The sequence below is a fragment of the Montipora foliosa genome, chromosome 7 (assembly GCF_036669935.1).
Source record: "Montipora foliosa isolate CH-2021 chromosome 7, ASM3666993v2, whole genome shotgun sequence".
NCBI lineage: Eukaryota > Metazoa > Cnidaria > Anthozoa > Scleractinia > Acroporidae > Montipora > Montipora foliosa.
This window is the reverse complement of record NC_090875.1, coordinates 30,694,610-30,700,691: the sequence shown is the minus strand read 5'-3', so window position 1 is coordinate 30,700,691 and position 6,082 is coordinate 30,694,610. Positions and strand designations below refer to the sequence as shown.

Genomic DNA, 6,082 nt, shown 5'->3' with positions numbered 1-6,082 from the left:
GACTTTCGCCTTCATAAACCAAACAAGTAAGTTCATGTTCACAACTGAGATGAACTAGACTTGGTATCCGTTCTTTGGAATTCCTTAAAATGTTTTTTTTTTGTCTCCATACATTCCCTGTAATTTTGTGCCTTTGGAATTACAGGAAATGTATGGCAGAAACTCTTTTTAATAAAATAATTTCTTCAATAGCCATTCTCTCCAAATTTATTCTGCCACACCTTTGAGCGCATATCTTCTGTTTTGGAAAATCAAAAAACCAAAATTGCATATCATGAATACTTTTCATCGCTTTGAGCTTCCTTACAAACATTTGAATTTCTCTCCATCTTGCCCTGATTACCCATGATGCACTCAAGAGCGTGAACTCGTCTATTGAGATTACGTGACACGTGATTTCCTTTCGTATACCTTTCGTATGCATCGTAATCCTGGCCGTTCATCGGACTGTAGTTCAGCCTGGTAGCTTCTCCTATTTGTATTTCACGAAGCTGCGATAAAGTTTATAGGGGTTAAAAAAAAGCGTCAGCAAAATACAAAGAATTAGGCGAAAATGAACCAAAAGACTAAAAAAACACAGCCGTTTTACAGGTTTAAGTGCTTCTATGATCAAAAAATTGACTTCCCTTTTTCCTTCAGATTTTGAAAGCCTGTTTGTTTGACACCTGACTGGCAAAAGTTTGAGCTTCGAATTTTATCCAAAGGCTGTTTTCTTTGAGTGCAAGTTTGGGATTTCACGGTCCGTCATTATTCATGTTCAAGACTGACCGATTGGACCTCAGAGGGCTGGATCGAAGATAAGATGACGTCATAGTCTCACTAGCGTAAAAGTGCACCGTGTAAACGCAGCTTATTATACCTGCAAAACACGAGTTTAAATGTCTGAGAGGTCGAAACTCCCGCGCTACATTTTAATATCGGCACGTGCACAGGCATTGCATTTTTAAACTTGAGTCTTTGCCGTCATCTTTATCCTCGATCCAACTCTCTCCATAGCTGTGGTCACACTACGCACTTTTGCCCTAGGTAAACTTGACTTGTTGACAGTTTTACCTAGGGAAACTTAAATTTAGAAGTGTGACCGATTTTTCCCCAGGTAAATTACCTAGGGAAAATTTTTTCCATCGAAGCTTGAAGAGAACAATAGAACAATGGAATTTCCCTTGACAGTTACCCTACATGTTTTGAAGGGGTAAACTGAAATCCCGAGGTAGTTAGCCAATAGATGCCCGTCGGCAAACGCGCTGATGATAGATTTGATTTAATCGTGTCACGTTTTACTTGAAACACACCGAAGTGCAAGTTCTTTGTCGCTTTTGTTGCATGTGTGCGTGTATCAAAGGAAGAAGATGGCCTGGTTCAGATCGAACGTGTAAGTATAAATTACTTGCAATCAGTACACGTTTCATTTGGGTGGATTTAATCACGTCAATCCCTTGTAAACCTAGATGTGATTTTCTTCAGTGTGACCTTTTTACCTGGGGAAAATGAAACCCGAGATAAATTTACCTCGGGTGTACTCAGGTAAAATTTCCCTAGGTAAAACGATGTTCCCTCGGGCAAAAGTGCGTAGTGTGGACATGACCTCAACTAATATTTTAAAGTTAGTAATAGCGGACCATTAATTAGGAATTTTTCAGTCAAAATAAACAGATGTCTTTTTGAAATAAAGGCTTAAACGTTCGGTCACTTCGCGTTCAGTTAACAGAGTTTTGAAATACAAAGAAAAAAGTAGAATTGATTTATACTTCACTATGATTGGAAAAATGGCTGCAAGCCTCTGCTCTAATAGCTTCTGGGTAGAGCAGATCAAACGGCGCATCTGAGGGTGGGTGCCTTTGGGATGAACCGAAAAGGATCACTGATATGATTTAAGATCACTTGGATCACGGTGCATGAAAGGAACCGAGAAATCCCTTCCCAGAGTGGATTCATCGGTTCCTTTGATGCGATGCACCGTGATCCAAGTGATGTTGGATTGGTGATCCTTTTCCGGATCATCCCAAAGGAATGCACCCATAATTTCTCAATTCGCGCATAACCACGATTCCTTTCACCTGTGATCTTACAGCTAACAATTTTTTTTTCCATTTCGAAGAAAAATGTGTCCTCCTGATTAGAGACCTGCCTCGTTCGTTCTCTTCACGCTCACTCATTGCGGCAGCAATTATTGTAGTCTGATTATTTATTTGATTTTTTTTTTTAACGAAAACTAGTAAGCAGCGCAAAGGAAGACTTCTTGTAGTTGTAAGCTTTTTTCGTTTATTTCCGACGCGTTTCGTCTCTTACTGAGACTTCTTCAGGGAATGAATACAACTAGCAAGTAACAGCATATATAACACGTTGTGTGCGTGAGTGAAACTTCCGATAGAAGAGAATAACTCAACTATGCTGTAAACGGGCGTAGCAAGAAACGGCTTAATACCTATGTTATTGCATGTTGTTACATGTTTGGGGGCCAAACGTTTAGCGCCTTTTAGTTCTTTGGGGAATTCACGGGCTCAGGGGCCCGTTTCTCGAAAGTCCCGAAAACTTTTCGGGCCCGAAAAGCCATAACTGCCAACCGCTTGTTATGGAAAGCCGATCTTTTGACGTGTTTTCAAGGTAACAGAAAGAAAAGGAACTGTAAAGTTTGACGACTTAAATCATCTCCGTTCTTGAGATACAAAGGGAATTGTGACGCCCGAAAATGGCCCGTAAAGTTTCGGGACTTTCGAGAAACGGGCCCCTCTGCTCTTCCTCGACTTGGCAAGTTGTGTGGAAATTCAATTAAGGGAAAATTTAAGAATTAAGTATAAGCATGATTAAGCATCCTGTTAGAAAAAAATAAATATAATATAGAATAATATATAATATATAATATATAATATAGAATATAGAATATAGAATATAAATAAAATAAAATCGTTAAGAGCATGGGTGCAATGTGCAAGGCATAAGTGAAAGACCCAGTTTTGACGTAATACATTCAAAGTCCTTGTTCTTGCTGTCAATCCATGAAGCCATTTCCGGTCTTGAATTTTAGCTTCATTATGAAAGCTTGCGGGGTCGACGTTCGTTTGGACCGTGAACTGCCTTCTGGTCATCATGTGTGCCCGTTCGTAGTTGAACTTTGAATTCAATTAGGTAGCGTTCTACAGAAAATTGACAAAAATACAATCAAGAGCAGATACTTTTGAAGTACAATATTCGGATGACTGCATCTTCTGAAATATAGAAGGATCCATCGATGATTGCTCGAGGACGCCGGAAACAAACATTCCTTTAAAGAGATAATGATAGTTTTGACTTTCTTGGCAAAAGAAACTGAAAAAAATATCCGCTCATCCAGCCGCTGTTTTGTTACGTAAAAACGTCACTGGCCTGTTGCTGAAACTTCAAGTCATCTTTGCATAAATTATTTTGCGTGGGATCGATCTCTTTGATCCCGTCAGTGGACGTAATACCCTGCCTACGAATGCGGCTAAATCGTAGCCTTAACGCGATGTTGTTGTTGCTTTTTTCATTTCAGGCATCTGTTGAGTTCTTAATTCCAAACTTGGTGAGTTCTGTTGCTAAATAATACTTAAATATATATTTTAATATGTGAAGGTAAATCATGTCTGTATGTCCTATCCTCTGCCTTTAATGGCAACCGAAACTCATAGACCGGCAGAGGTCATCTGATTGGCTTGACGATGACAGCTGTCGATCAACTGTGACCAATAGACAGCGCCTATTTGAATCATGTGTGCAGTGAAGCACCAAGCCCATTGTTTTTGATTGACATCGGAGCGAAGGCCGCTGAACTCTCTATGCAAATAACATCATAATCGCTCTAATCGAAGAACGGAGTTCAACATTCTCGGTTTGTTCTGGATATTGCTACGGATCCTACGCCTGCATTTGGAAAAATAACAGTCCTAGACTGCACATCTCCCACACTCGAAGTGTTGCTGCTTTCACCATATCATCTTCGCGGCGTTGTTTTGACACATTTCGCTATCACGTTGTTTTCTGGAGTAACCAGTATTCGACGGTGGAGAAAGAATATATTTCTGGTAAAGTTTTGGTTTGTAAAGCAGCACAGGAACAGAGTTTACTTTCTCCTGAACGAAGACTTGAAAATTTTTAATGCTCGCTATTCTTTATGATTTACAGGCAAGTTCCTTTGTGACTCTATAAATCGATAAATACATGATCGCCTTTGTCATTCATCTCTCAGAAGTTCTGAATCGAACTGAATCAAGGACAAACCTTGAATGAGGAGTTTTCGCTGAGGATACAAGACATTCCCCAAGAAGGTAAAGAAACTTATAAGCTGCTCGGATTTTATTTGATTTCTCGTAGTTCATAAGGCACGTACTACAATCGGCGTTGTTGACGAAGCCTCACATTTCAGCCCGTACCTTTCACAGCGCGACTGCAGGTATTATTTCATTTCTATTTCAAGCTTTCAAGTGGAAATGGCGAGCATTACTTAAAAGAAATTTATAACTTAGTATTGCTGCTGATGTTCAAATGTTCAATACTGCTTTAATTGTCTCCACGGACGTAACACAGGTAAAAGCCTCAGCGCTTTCTTTAATAAACTTCTTTCAAAGTTTCTGAAAAAAAAGTATTGCGTTACTCAAATAAAACGTGACCACTTTTTATTATATTTCGTGTATTATTAGTAAACGTACAAGCAGTGGAGCATTTTAATTGCAAAACAGCATTTGGCAAAGCCTGTTGCTGACTCGATAAACATGCCATGCGCTGAAAGGCCTTCTTGCCGAGGCCGTGAATTAGATAGTTTCATAGCACACTGCCCATGAATCGTTTACTATTTGAAGTTTCGCAGTTTCGTTTGACAGTGTTCAAAAGTCGGCAAAGAACGCACTTAAAAACATGTAACACGGTTTCGTTTTGAGCGAAAGACGCGCAAATCCCAATCGACAGCGTAACCATCAATCCCGTCATGCCATACTTATTGTTAGCTGCTGTCGGCTGTTTTGAATATTAAAAACCATATACCGGCTTACTCATTTTACGTAGCAGTTGTGGTGGCTTAACTTTTGTTAAGGTGAAGCACAGCCATACTTTACCCAAACAAGTGGTGTTTTTTTTTTAAACATCTTGCCATATGCGTGCAAAAAGTGAATGTACACCACTTTCATTTTCGCCATTTAGGTGAACTGTCACGGCTTAAAAGGCAGAGTGTTTAACGCAGGTTTGTCCAAGCTTGGTCTTTGGGCAATCTTCTCGTCCTTCGTATTTTCTCGTATTGCTGGGTTCTCAAGCGAATTCCATTCCTGTTGACATTGTTAGGAAGGGGGTAACTATCATTCGCCAACAGATGTTTTGTTCCGTGTTTTTTTTTTGTTTTTTTTGAGAATTCTTCGATTTCACGGCTGGATACAAGGTCCACATTCGTCTCCCCAGTAGACAGTATCCCTGACTTACATGAAAGCCAAAGAGTAAAAACTCTAATTCTAAACTAAACCGCCATAAAAACAAGTGTGTAGAAATAATACATTACAATTCAATAACTTCTCTTTGCCGAGGGTAACGCAAGAAATTTGGTATCGCGTTTACGGAAAAGGGCAGGCTGTAATGTGCGTTTTGCCAAAAATCAAAGAAACGTGTTTGATGTTAACTCATTTCTTGACTGTTAGCTACAGATATATATGTTATTTCCTGTCTGGGAGGTCCGTATAACGAAATACTGTGACCGAGGTCTTGAAAATGCCGCTGTCCGAGTCCGCAAGCCAAGGGCAGCTTTTTCAAGACCGAGGTCACAGTATTTCGCTATACTCTAGCTGGTAAATGACTGATTTATTTTTTCTCCTCTCGACATCGCCAACTATTTCGGCCATGCGTAAGCGGTTTCTTAGAAATCTAATTCTCGAAATGGCGTCAAATTTTACAAAGAAATGTATGGAGAGGTTTTAAATATTTCGAAAAGGTGCACTAAAAATTGCAGATGGGACATTTGCCGGAACGGGATGCCATTATAACGACTGTTGTCTGTGTTCTGCTGTAAAAAATATAACTTCAGGCCAAAAAAAAAAAACCTTCATTTTTCCTATGCTTTGTTTTGAGGTGAGCGACCCCTTTAAGC

The 6,082-nt window shown here is 39.6% G+C and overlaps 1 protein-coding gene across 4 annotated transcripts in view; it reads left to right on the top strand.

Moving 5' to 3' along the window:
* Positions 1-2,748: 2,748 nt before the first annotated feature.
* The window catches only part of LOC138011784 (uncharacterized), a 19,221-nt gene continuing 15,887 nt past the window's right edge, over positions 2,749-6,082 (top strand). The window contains exons 1-2 of one of the 4 annotated variants that reach the window (XM_068858962.1): positions 2,749-3,541; positions 4,205-4,283. The gene's annotated coding sequence lies outside the window, so the exon portion shown is untranslated. Of the gene's footprint in view, positions 3,542-3,794; positions 4,041-4,140; positions 4,284-6,082 lie in introns of those variants that run through there. The other 3 variants (XM_068858965.1, XM_068858964.1, XM_068858963.1) reach the window with 3 other exon arrangements.